This window comes from Pan paniscus, chromosome 6 (genome assembly GCF_029289425.2).
Source record: "Pan paniscus chromosome 6, NHGRI_mPanPan1-v2.0_pri, whole genome shotgun sequence".
NCBI classification, from domain to species: domain Eukaryota; kingdom Metazoa; phylum Chordata; class Mammalia; order Primates; family Hominidae; genus Pan; species Pan paniscus.
This window is the reverse complement of record NC_073255.2, coordinates 117,668,250-117,681,361: the sequence shown is the minus strand read 5'-3', so window position 1 is coordinate 117,681,361 and position 13,112 is coordinate 117,668,250.

Here is a 13,112-nt window from a genome sequence, read left to right as displayed (position 1 = left end):
AAAGAACTGAAGCTCTTATTATATTATTAGTTTTGATTTAATGTTTTCAGCCCATCTCCTTTCATATTTCTGGGAGACAGAAAACGTGTTTCCCTACACCTCTTGCATTCCATCCTCAACATCCAACTGTCTCGATGCAATGAACACTTAATAAAAAACAGTCGATCGGTCAATTGATTGAGCAATAAGCCTAAAAGCACTCATTCCTTTTCTTTTCCAAATTCTTCCTTTATTTTCCCTTCCTGAATAATTTAGTCCTAAAGCCATTAGGTGGGTGGCAGCCAGATGGTGGCCACACATTAAGGTAGAGAAGAGAGAGTCATGGTAGCTCCAAGTCAGAGACCAAGGAGGTTCATGTGGAGAGACATCCTGGCCTGGGTGTGGGAGTCCAAGCAAGCAGAGAAGGGGTTGACGCAGAGGGGTGGCTTGCAAGAGCAGCCAGAGCCTAAATAGGGTATGGAGAACCCACATGAGGTGAGGAGGGCATCCATGAGTGGGAGGGGTTGGGTGAGGTTTGGCTACATAAAGGGGATTGATCAAATAAGTAAATATATTAAGGATGATAGAAGCCAGGCTTCTCACCTTTGCAGAAGGGAGTCATGGATTCAGAAAGGGAGAAAACTAGCATAAATCCTATGAAATTAGATTGGAATGGATGTATCCGTGTATATTCATACCCTTGTAGATAGATATATGGGTAGATAGATGATAGGTAACAGATAGATGACCGATAATGAGATAGATAGATGTAAATGTATGTCTATATTTGTGTGTGTGTACAAAAAACATATATTCCCTACTTCTCTCCACTGATAGGGCTAGGTAACAATGACATTTCAATAGCAATGAACACACTTAGTGCCCCGATCTTGGCTTATGAATACCATTTTCCACTGAAGGGAACCAGAGCTCTTTAGAGAAATGGCTGATTCCAGGGCAAGAATTAAGAATGTTCAAGATAAGTTTAGGACACATTTTGTGCCAGGAAGCAAGAAAATTTTCAAATAATTTCCAAGTAATCTTTGGAAATGATATTTGAAAATGACTTCCAAATGACATTTCCAAATGACTTGCAAACGATTTCCAAATGATATTTGGAAAAACCTAAAGACTCCATCAAAGAACTATTGGAACTGATAAACAAATTCAGTAAAGTTGCAGGATACAAAATCAGCATACAAAAATCAGTAGCATTTCTATATGCTAATAGTGAACAATCTGGCAAAAATAAAAAAGTAATCCCATTTACAATAGCCACAAATAAAACTAAATACCTAGAAATTAACTTAATCAAAGAAGAGAAAGGTCTCTACAATGAATACTGTAAAACATTGATGAAAGGAATTGAAGACACAAAAAAGGATATTTCATGTTTATATATTGTGAGAATCAACATTGTTAAAAATGTCCACACTACTCAAAGCAATGTACAGATTCAATGCAATCCCTCAAAATACCAATGACATTCTTCAAATAAATAGAAAAAAACCTATAATTTGTATGGAACCACAAAAGACCCATAATAGCCAAAGCTATCTTCAGCAAAAAGAACAAAACTGGAGGAATCATATTACCTGACTTCAAATTATACTACAGAGGTATAGTAACCAAAACAGCATGGTTCTTGTATAAAAACAGACACATAGACCAATGAAATAGAAAAGAGAACCCAGAAACAAATGCAAACACCTACAGTGAACTCATTTTAGACACTGCTACCAAGAACATACCCTGGGGAACAGAACATCTCTTCAATAAATGGTGCTGGGAAAGCTGGATATCAACATGCAGAAGAATGAAACTAGACACCTATATCTCACCAGACACAAAAATCAAATCAAGGTGGATTAAAGACTGAAATCTGGCTGAGCAGGGTGACTCATGACTGTAATCTCAGTACTTTGCAGAACTTTGAGAGGCCAAGGCGGGCAGATCACTTGAGGTCAGGAGTTTGAGACCAGCCTGGCCAACATAGTGAAACCCCATCTCTACCAAAAAATACAAAAGTTAGCTGGGCATGGTGGTGCGTTCCTGTAGTCCCAGCTAGTCCAGAAGCTAAGGTGGGAGAATCATTTGGACCTGGGAGGTGGAGGCTGCAGTGAGCCGAGATCATTCCAATGCACCCCATCCTGGGCAACAGAGTGACACAGACTGAAGTCTAAGACCTCAAGCTATGAAACTGCTACAAGAAAACTTTGTGGAAACTCTTCAGGACATTGGTCTGGGCAAAAATTTCTGAAGTAATACCCCACAAGCACAGGCAACCAAAACAAATATGGACAAATGGAATCACATCAAGTTAAAAAGCTTCCGTGCCGCAAAAAAAGTAATCAACAAAGTGAAGACACAAACCACAGAATGGGAGAAAATAGTTTCAAACTAACATTCTGACAACAGATTAATAGCCAGAATATATAAAGAGCTCAAACAACTCTGTAGGAAACGATCTAATAATCCAATAAAAAAATGGGCAAAAGATTTGAATAGACATTTCTCTCTCTCTTTTTTTTAATTTTGAGACGGAGTCTCTCTCTGTCGCCCAGGCTAGAGTGCAGTGGCACTATCTCGGCTCACTGTAAGCTCCTCCTCCTGGGTTCCTGTCATTCTCCTGCCTCAGCCTCCCGAGTAGCTGGGACTACAGGTGCCCGCCACCATGCCTGGCTAATTTTTTTGTATTTTTAGTAGAGACGGGGTTTCACTGTGTTAGCCAGGATGGTCTCAATCTCCTAACCTCGTGATCCACGCGCCTCGGCCTCCCAAAGTGCTAGGATTACAGGCGTGAGCCACTGCACCCGGCCTGAATAGACATTTCTCAAAAGAAGACATACAAATGCCACATAGGCATATGAAAAGGTGCTCAACATCATTGATCATTAGAGAAATGAAATAAAAAACTACAGTGAGATAGCATCTCACCCCAGCTAAAATGGCTTTTATCCAAAAGACAGGCAATAATAAATGCCAGCAAGAATGTGGAGAAAAGGAAAACCTTGTACACTGTTGGTGTAAATTAGTATAACCACTATAGAGAACAGTTTGGAGGTTCCTCAAAAAATTAAAAGAAAGCTACCATAAGATCCAGAAATCACAGTGCTTCGGTATATACCTGAAAGAATGGATATCCGTATACTGAAGAGATATCTTCAAGCTCATGTTCACAATAGCCACTACTCACAAATGCTAAGATTTGGAAGCAACCTAAGTGTCCATCAACAGATGAATGGATAAAGAAAGTGCTCCACTTATACACAATGGAGTACAATTCAGACACGAAAAAAGCATGAGATTCTGTTACCTGTAATAACATGGATGGAACTGGAGGTCATCATGTTAAGTGAAATAAGCCAGGCACAGAAAGACAGACATTGCATGTTCTCACTTATTTGCAGGATCTACAAATCAAAACAATTGAGCTAATGTCTGGGTCTTAGTCAATTTTGTACCCTAAGTACTGGGAGCACAGCTTTTAAAATACATGATGAATGCTTTAATACAGGAATGAATAGATGAGAGGAACAGGGTGCCTCTGGGTGTTCTGATACATAGTATCTTCCTTGACACATTCAGTACAACTCTCAGCAGGTAAGTCTCTTCATGTTATGTTACCTTCTGAGGAATTAGGTGGCAGAACATGCCTTCTACTATTTTCCTTTGTAGAACAAGACCAATTGCATTAGTTGGGAAACAGTGCTGGCTGCATTTGAGTCCCAAGCAACCATTAGTCTATTGCTATCACCACAGACTCAGAGGGAATGACACACAGGGGCCCAGCAATCTCACCCAAGTCAACTCTGCCAACCTTTCTGGTCACCCACCATGTGTACAGTACCCTGCTAGGGTCCAGGGTCACGAAAGTAAGTAATACCAGACTGTGCCCTTGAGGAGCTCACCTCTGCTAAGGGAAACGGGCACAGAAACCCACAATGGTGGTAGAGAGGAAAGAGGACAATAGGACTTTGTGAGGGGATAGGAGGCACCCAGAGGAAGCAATGGTTACATCTGTGTGAGGAGGTTGGTAAGGAAAGACTTTAATAGAAGGGGTCTGTCTGTCTGGGCTTGCAAGGATGTGTAGGAGTCATCTAGGGGGCACAGGTACACTCCAGACAGAGGGAATTGCATGGGTAAAGATCTGTAGGTATGGCTTGTGGGGATGGATTTCAAGTATTCTGGAATAAGGACAGCCATGGAAACAAGGGCAGGTGAGAGGAGATTTAACAGATTTCATGCCAACATGGCACATGTATACATATGTAACAAACCTGCACATTTTGCACGTGTACCCTAAAACTTAAAGTATAATAATAATAAAATTAAAAAAAAAATAGTGTTCATGCCAATGGCTCCACTTCAGTTTCTGATAAGAACTCAGATTCTGTGGACTCCCTGATAACACTCATTAAGTTGTTTATGATTCCTCATAGAACATGAACTCAAAGGAGGTCAGCAAAGGGGTGTGTGTGATTCTTTGCTACTGGCTGCAGCTGCAGCCCCGCCTCCTTTTCCAGCACATAAACATTTCAGCAGCTTGACCTAAGACTGCTGTGCAGGGCAGGGAAGCTCCAGGCAGACAGCCCAGCAAACAGCAGCACACAGCTGAAAGTAAGACTCAGAGGAGACAGTTGAAGAAGGAAAGTGGCGATGGACCTCATCTCAAATTTGGCAGTGGAAACCTAGCTTCTCCTGGCTGTCAGCCTAGTGCTCCACTATCTGTCAGTAACTGTCCAGATTCCTCTCCTCTGTTAACTTGGACTTGGGGTGCTCTCAGGCCCCTGCTCCCTTATCTGTTTTGAAGATCAAAAGAGATGTTCAAGGAGGAGTAGATTAATTGTTGGATGCTACAAACACATAGAGGTTATTATTGATCTTATGCAGATTTATGAAGAAATAAATAAGCATTCGTCCCAGCCACCTTCTCATTTTGGTAACTAGGAGGGTTTAGGGACAGCATTTGGTAGTGGGAATGATCTGATTAGGTTAGATTTGACCTATACTAATCAATGAAAACCCAGCAAAGGCAGATTACAAACTGCTGAACATGACGGGGAGTGTGATCCTCATCCCCTTCCCAGGTTCTCGGGATTCTGGGGACAGGAGGGAGCAGCTTGGGTTTTTGTCTCATTACCTTCATTTTCTGGGTTCTCTCTCTGCTGGAAGAGATGTGTAGAAGTTTTTCCTCTGTGGACCTGGTGGTTCCTGCTCCCCTAACTTCCACCCCAGGATATCATTTACATAACACACCGGGGAACACCAAGACTTCACGGGAAGCTGTCCCCTAGCTCTTCCCTCTTTCCTGTGCCATGTCCCAAAACATCCCCTCCCTCCTATGACTCACTCCTCCACCCTGTCATACACAGAACTATTTACCTTGCAATGATTAATCTCCAGAGCAAAGGAGACTTGGAGGAAGTTTTGAAGATTTATTCTTTGCTTTAATCTTTTTCCTCCCGTCTCTGGGAGGCTAGCATTAATATAGAGCTTTGTTTCTCAGCTAATGGGAATCTGCTAGCAGCCTGAAAAGGCAGGAGCTGTGAAAGCCAATTTGGATTTTACACACTTTTCCCCCTTTATGTTACAGTAAAGGAGGACAAACCCTCTCACTGGTGGGATTCCTGGCATCCTAGAGCAGGTGGAGAGAAGAGTTACTTTCCACTGTGGGTAGTGGAGGCTCCACCTGTCCCATTAACTTCTACCTCAATTTGACTTTTATTAAGAGCAGGGAACCACAATGACATGAAAATAGACACTATAAACCTCATTTTAATTCTTTCACAGAAAGCTTAGGAATTCAGTGAATTGTGGCAACATAGTTTCCATTTTCTAACATTTTAAAATAAATTGATATGGTTTAAATTCATTCATTTTTAAACCAGAATTTTTTGGAGACAGATTATTTCCAGCATGTTCCTTCTGGATGATAAAAGAGGGCTGTTAGTTCAGTATTTGTGACAATAAATGTGTGTAAAATAACATCACCTTTCTAGAATAATATCAGGAATATGAGTCTAATGCATGAATGTATATCTCTAAGACAAGACTGCATATGTCTTTTTAAATATACATGCCTGACAGTTTATTTTAATACCTCCTTTTTGAATATACCTGCTTAGCAGGCTACCTTAAACTCTCAGGCAGGGGAGTAAGCAATACTGTGAGCTAGTGATGATAGCAGAGGCATCCAGATAGGATCTGCATGAAGTGAGAAAATATTCCTCAGCTCTCAGGGTAGAACTCCAAAGAGATATTCATGGGTCCTGGCCATGTAGTGGAAGTCACTCAAAGGGCAAACAGATTGGCATCTCATCTGCTTCAAGCCTGGACACAGGGACATCAAATGTGTCACTCTGTGTGTGGTCTGCCATGTTGTGGGGAGGTCACTACAGACTCGGGCAGCTGGGCAGACAATACCTTAGCCTTAGATGATGCTGGTGTAGCCCAGAAATCAGAAACTATAGTGTAGACCGTGCCACCCTTAGACCAACACAATTACATGCAATAGATGGCGGGCTTTTCTGTTAGCCTCTTCATTGGAACTGAAAGCAGCATTACTCTACCAAACAGAGGAGAGCTGGAAAGAAACTAAAGAGTTTGCCCAGCACAGCCTCTGCCTCGACATGGAACCATGTGAGTCTAGATACTCACCTAGCTCTTGCCCTGGGGGCCAATGTTGCTGACACATTAACTCATTAGTTTGTCCTGGCCTGAGAGATCATGTAACATGTAGAAGGTTTAGAAGCAGAGATTAGTGTCATTGATTTGCCATGGCTGTGACAACAAAGGAAGAAACTGGGGTGGGAAAACCCTAGGCCACCCTGGTTTTGGTAGATGGTGCACACACTTCCACTAACTGTTCTGGGGCAAGGATCCAAATGCACTATATGCTGCCTCTGCTGGGATCTCCAAACACGACCCTCCATGCCATTTCTCAGTTGTATTTTACCATATATTATCAGAGTCACTGGATTTGTACCGAATGTTTGGAACCTATAGTGCCTTAAGTGCTACCCGTTATGGAAGAGAAAACAAGGTTTTAATTCAATTATCTGGAACATTTTATGGTTACTTATGTAAAATACTGCATCTTTTGCTATCAACAGCAAGGTACATAGACATTAGAAGGCCCCTGCCTTTCAGCTGAAAGCACATATGAGGCATATGGATCCATTTATATACACCATACTTTTCAGCTGCATTTTCCTAATTTGCCTCTCTGGGGCCAACCTTGTGGGACTAGCAGATTCACGGTTGAATTGATGGCTGGTGACCTCTGCCATCAGCCTTTCTTCTTCCTCTAGTCCTCCACTCCTCAGTAACATCAGACTGAGAAGGTCTTCAGACATCCAGAACCCCCAGTTGGGGGAGTCCATACATGACCCATCAAAGATGAGTTGCAAGCAGGCCTGCCATAAAGAGCAGCAGCCTTAATGGGTTTTCCTACAGAGATAGTCAATGTACAGAGGCAATAAACTGACTGCTTTGTGATTGATCACCTTGAAAAAATGAGCATGTCTGGATATATTAGTCATTTCTTGCATTGCTGTAAAGAAATACCTGAGGTTGTGTAATTTATAAAGAAAAGAGATTTAATTGGCTCATGGTTCTGCAGGCTCTACAGGAAGCATAGCGACTTCTGCCTCTAGGGAGGCCTCAGGAAATTTACAATCATGGCAGAAGGTGAAGGAGGAGCAGGCGGATCTTACATGGCTGTAGTAGAAGCAAGAGAGGGTGGGGAGGAGGTGCCACACACTTATAAACCACCAGATCTCATAAAAACTCATTGTCACGAGGACAACAGCGAAGGCGGGATGGTGTGAAACCATAAGAAACTGCCCCTATAATCCAATCACCTCCTATCAGGCCCCACCTCCAGCATTTGGGGTTACATTTCAACATGAGATTTGGGTAGGGGCACAGATTCAGACCGTATCACTGGCACTGTGCTTATCAGATGAATATCACCAGTTGGAAGGCTAGATTCCACAAGAGGAGGAATGTCCTGGAAATTGGCTTCTTAAGTTGTGATTCTTCTGCACACTGTCATTCAGGGCAATATGAGTCAATCATTGTCCCCAATAGCTGAAATCAACCAGATCCTCTGACCACAGAGACTGAGGTGTAGCCGAAAGGTGCTCGCATTTCTACGAGGCCAGTAGAAGCCTGGAGCACAGTTGTCAATCTGTAGAAATAAGGACTCTGACTCCTCCAAGACCTCTCTGTGAATGACAGTTTAAGAAGGGCCAGATCCTAAAACAGGGTCAGAGCTTAGCGGAAAGGGAAAGCATAAAAGCCTTTGAGCAAATTCTAAAGACAGGGCCACAATAGGCTCTCAGTGACCCTCTGTGACTGAGTGGATGCAGCGATGCAAAATCTAACCATTACTGCTGAAGACAAAAAAAAAAAAAAAAAGTCACCCTTTCTACCTAGGATGAGAATCCCTAAATCAGTGGGGTCCACTTACTAAATAGACATAAAGGAATGAAGTGCCCTGGAAGAATTCCTGCCTGAACCTCTCAGGAGCACTCATGTTTCAGGACATTTATCAAGTATTCACTCCAGAATTGGGACCATGAAAACTTCAGCTGCTTTTAGCTAATCACTGTGACTTTTGGAGTGTCACAGTGCAGGCAGGAAAGGACCTGATGAACAAACATAATCATTGCTGTCGGAGTTACTGTTATTTATTGCCTTAATGTTACCTCCTTCTCTTGAGCATTACATTTCCTCAGTCAGTAATTCACCATCCCCTATATCTATAAAGTCACAATCCTTGAGACATGATTTCTATTTCACTTTGTAGATATGAAACCCATTCACATGGACTTTTTAAAAAGCTTGGAATTCCAGGGCCCAGACCTCTGCTTTTTTTGGGAACTACTTTGTCCTACCATCAAGTGAGTGTTTTTGAGCTCACTCTTTTGCTTCTTATGATTGCAAGGAACAGCTTAGTTCCATCAGTAAAAATGCTTCTCTGCAAGAGGAAGGTCTGAGGTTTACCCTTTCAGAAACAGTGTGTAGGCATCACCCAGAGCATGGCAATGTTTACACAGGGGCTCTCTTGCTAACTGTCAGGAACCTCAGGTTTGCCTAAGTTGAACAGCCCAAATCTCAGGTAGATCAGCAACCTGATGTTCAAAACTTGATATGCAGACTTTGTGAACACCATAAAGAAGATTTTCTTTTTGCTCCGTGTAGATTCCCAGGAAAGTACAGTCATTGTTAGTATTAAAAGTCGGAACAGGATCCCTTGATTGTGGCTTGTTATCTGTGTACATGAGAGTCAAACTTTCTTCTCTGTAGCAAGAGCTCATGAGTAGCCTTTTCCCCCTTCCTCCTGGACAGCTTTGAAACTCAGTTTATTAGGGAGATCAAGTATTTACTATTGGGTCATTTGCACCTGCTTGAATCATCTCCAACAAATGCTAAATTCCCTAAGGGTTTTTCCACGGCTCTACCTTAGCTCTTACTCCCCATGATGTCTTTTGCAGCTTTGAGACACACAAAAAAGGGGTTCTGCTTTACTTCTTTTTATTCAAAGGCTGCACTTTATTAGTGAGTCTGAGGAAGGAGTGGATGTAACTGAGATGAGATAGTGGTTGTCTATCAAACTCGGATCTTTTTTTTTATATAATACTTTCAGTTCTAGGGTACATGTGCACAACGTGCAGGTTTGTTACATATGTATACATGTGCCATGTTGGTGTGCTGCACCCATTAACTCATCATTTACAAGGTATATCTCCTAATGCTATGCCTCCCACCGCCCCCAACCCCACATCAGGCCCCGGTGTGTGATACTCCCTTTCCTGTGTCCAAGTGTTCTCATTGTTCAATTCCCACCTATGAGTGAGAACATGAGGTGTCTGGGTTTTTGTCCTTGTGATAGTTTGCTGAGAATGATGGTTTCCAGCTTCATCCATGTCCCTACAAAGGACATGAACTCATCCTTTTTTATGGCTGCATAGTATTCCATGGTGTATATGTGCCATATTTTCTTAATCCAGTCTATCATTGACAGACATTTGGCTTGGTTCCAAGTCTTTGCTATTTTGAATAGTGCCACAATAAACATATGGGTACACGTGTCTTTATAGCAGCATGATTTATAATCCTTTGGGTATATACCCAGTAATGGGATGGCTGGGTCAAATGGTATTTCTAGTTCTAGATCCCTGAGGAATCCCCACACTGACTTCCACAGTGGTTGAACTAGTTTACAGTCCCACCAACAGTGTAAAAGTGTTCCTATTTCTCCACATCCTCTCCAGCACCCGTTGTTTCCTGACTTTTTAATGATCGCCGTTCTAACTGGTGTGAGATGGTATCTCATTGTTGTTTTGATTTGCATTTCTCTGATGGCCAGTGATGATGAGCATTTTTTCATGTGTCTGTTGGCTGCATAAATGTCTTCTTTTGAGAAGTGTCTGTTCATATCCTTTGCCCACTTTTTGATGAGATTGCTTGTTTTTTTCTTATAAATTTGTTTGAGTTCTTTGTAGATTCTGGATATTAACCCTTTGTCAGATGAGTAGATTGCAAAAATTTTTTCCCATTCTGCAGGCTACCTTTTCACTCTAATGGTAGTTTCTTTTGCTGTGCAGAAGCTCTTTAGTTTCATTAGATCCCATTTGTCAATTTTGGCTTTTGTTGCCATTGCTTTTGGTGTTTTAGACATGACATCCTTGCCCATGCCTATGTCCTGAATGGTATTGCCTAGGTTTTCTTCTAGGGTTTTTATGGTTTTAGGTCTTACATTTAAGTCTTTATTCCATCTTGAATTAATTTTTGTATAAGGTGTAACGAAGGGATCCAGTTTCAGCTTTCTACATATGGCTAGCCAGTTTTCCCAGCACCATTTATTAAATAGGGAATCCTTTCCCCATTGCTTGTTTTTGTCAGGTTTGTCAAAGATCAGATGGTTGTAGATGTGTGGTGTTTGTTCTGAGGCCTCTGTTCTGTTCCATTGGTCCATATCCCTGTTTTGGTACTAGTACCATGCTCTTTTGGTTACTGTATCCTTGTAGTATAGTTTGAAGTCAGGTAGCGTGATTCCTCCAGCTTTGCTCTTTTTGCTTAGGATTGTCTTGGGAATGCGGGCTCTTTTTTGGTTCCATATGAAATTTAAAGTAGTTTTTTTTCCAATTCTATGAAGAAAGTCATTGGTAGCTTGATGGGGATGGCATTGAATCTATAAATTACCTTGGGAAGTATGGCCATTTTCACGATATTGATTCTTCCTATCCATGAGCATGGAACATTCTTCCATTTGTTTGTGTCCTCTTTGATTTTGTTGAGCAGTGGTTTGTAGTTCTCCTTGAAGAAGTCCTTCACCTCCCTTTAATTTGGATTACTAGGTATTTTATTCTCTTAGTAACAATTGCAAATGGGAGTTCACTCATGATTTGGCTCTCTTTCTGTTATTGGTGTATAGGAATGCTTGTGATTTTTGCGCATTAATTTTGTATCCTGAGACTTTGCTGAAGTTGCTTATCAGCTTAAAAGGATTTTGGGCTGAGACGATGGGGTTTTCTAAATATACAATCATGGCATCTGCAAACAGGAACAATTTGACTTCCTCTTTTCCTAATTGAATACCCTTTATTTCTTTTTCTTGCCTGATTGCCCTGGCCAGAACTTCCAATACTATGTTGAATAAGAGTTGTGAGTGAGGGCATTGTTGTCTTGTGCTGGTTTCAAAGTTTTTGCCCATTCAGTATGATTTTGGCTGTGGTTTTGCCATAAATAGCTCTTATTATTTTGAGATACGTTCCACCAATACCTACTTTATTGAGAGTTTTTAGCAGCAAGGGCTGTTGAATTTTGTTGAAGGCCTTTTCTACATCTATTGAGACAATTATGTGGTTTTTTAATCATTGATTCTGTTTATGTGATGGATTACATTTATTAATTTGCATATGTTGAACCAGCCTTGCATCCCAGGGATGAAACCCACTTGATTGTGGTGGATAAGCTTTTTGATGTGCTGCTGGATTCAGTTTGCCAGTATTTTATTGAGGATTTTGGCATCAATGTTCATCAGGGATATTGGTCTAAAATTCTCTTTTTTTGTTGTGTCTCTGCCAGGCTTTGGTATCAGGATGATGCAGGCCTCAGAAACTGAGTTAGGGAGGATTCCCTCATTTTCTATTGATTGGAATAGTTTCAGAAAGAATGGTACCAGCTACTCTTTGTACCTCTGGTAGAATTCAGCTGTGAATCCATTTGGTCCTGGACTTTTTGCTTGGTAGGCTATTAATTATTGCCTCAATTTTAGGGCCTGTTATTGGTCTAATCAGACATTCAAGTTCTTCCCGGTTTGGTCTTGGGAGGGTTTATGTGTCCAGGAATTTATCCATTTCTTCTAGATTTTCTAGTGTATTTGTGTAGAGGTGTTTATAGTATTGTCTGATGGTAGTTTGTATTTCTGTGAGATTGGTGGTGATATCCCCTTTATCATTTTTTATTGCATCTATTTAATTCTTCTCTCTTTTCTTCTTTATTAGTCTGGCTGGCGGTCTGTCAATTTTTTTGATCTTTTCAAAAAACCAGCTCCTGGGTTTCACTGATTATTTGAAGGGTTTTTTGTGTCTCTATTTCTTTCAGTTCTCCTGTGATCTTAGTTATTTCTTGCCTTCTGCTAGCTTTTGAATGTGTTTGCTCTTCCTTCTCTAGTTCTTTGAATTGTGATGTTATAGTGTTGATTTTAGATCTTTCCTGCTTTCTCTTGTGGTCATTTAGTGCTATAAATTTCCCTCTACACATTGGTTTACATGTGTCCCAGAGATTCTGGTACGTTGTGTCTTCGTTCTCATTCATTTCAAGAACATCTTTACTTCTGCCTTCATTTTGTTATTTGCCCAGTAGTCATTCAGGAGCAGGTTGTTCAGTCTTCATGTAGTTGTGTGGTTTTGAGTGAGTTTCTTAATCCTGAGTTCTAATTTGATTGCACTGTTGTCTGAGAGACAGTTTGTTGTGATTTCCATTCTTTTACATTTACTGAGCATGCTTTATGTCCCATTATGTGGTCAATTTTAGAATAAGTGTGATGTGATGCTGAGAAGGAAGTATATTCTGTTGATTTGGGGTGTGGAGTTCTGTAGATGTCTATTCAGTCCACT